Here is a 1,112-nt window from a genome sequence, read left to right on the forward strand (position 1 = left end):
AGATCTATGCTCTATTAGACTGCGTCGCCTGACATTAACTCTGCTTTAACGAAGCCCAGCTCAGCTTTCCCACTGCTTTCCTGAGGATGAACATCTTGCTCATCAGCTTCATTACCCACTCAGCTCATTTGCTCCTCCTGAATGCTGGCACATTCACTCTCCATGTTCTGGAATTTCCCGTTTTCTTGAAATTAAAGTTAGCCTTTAAGGATTCATGCACATAAATTACTTCTGTGTGCTAACATGCAGATGTTTATCTCCAGGTAGTAGCACTCCTATTTAACCATGTGGTGGAAAGTATTTATGACAGTGGAAGCATATCATTCACTTTCTTTTGATAAAAAAGACTGGTCAAATACCTCCACCTGATGCGCCTAGCATCACCAGCAGTGTTATGAGCCATTTAGCATGCAGGCAAACTCTGGTTATTCCCACCCTCATCAGCCATACATCTACACCAGGAAAAGTGCATACTGTAGATTTTTCTCCTCTACATCCCCTAAACTACTGTCGCTATGACAACTATGACAAATTTTTAGGACCAATCTTGCATGCACATCCCCTACCCCATCTCCTGGAGTCTGTTAATCACCACAGTCCAGTGACTGGCTGCAATTTTTTTCCCCTTCAGTAACCAAAACCTATCCACATCCCCCTCCTCTTCCCAACACCCCTGCCTTAATTGAGCATTAGGAACTGTATTTTCTGACTACAAGGTACAGATGCATGAATATCTCAATATGCCCTAAACCAATTCACATCCCCAGCACCTTCTCTATGACTGAAGTAGGTAACTGCATGGAATCTTTAGTGATGTTGGTGCCCCCAAACTCCATGTGACAATCCAGATGCTTAGAAGTTGAGGAAACTTTGTTCACAAATCCAGCTAGTTTGTTCTGAATTACATTGAAAAACTTTTTAATGCAGTTTTCATAAGGGCTACTGTTCTTCAGCTCTTGACAAGAGAGGAAGCTGACCCTATGCTCATTCAAGAGCTGCACTATGCCAAAGAGGTAGCATGGCCCTTGTTGCAGACTTCAGAGTTAACTACAGAATGTCAACTGGATTTCCATTTAACCTAGGAAGCATTATGGACCAGACAGTCACCAACG

The sequence above is a fragment of the Oxyura jamaicensis genome, chromosome 5, assembly GCF_011077185.1.
Source record: "Oxyura jamaicensis isolate SHBP4307 breed ruddy duck chromosome 5, BPBGC_Ojam_1.0, whole genome shotgun sequence".
Classification (NCBI taxonomy): domain Eukaryota; kingdom Metazoa; phylum Chordata; class Aves; order Anseriformes; family Anatidae; genus Oxyura; species Oxyura jamaicensis.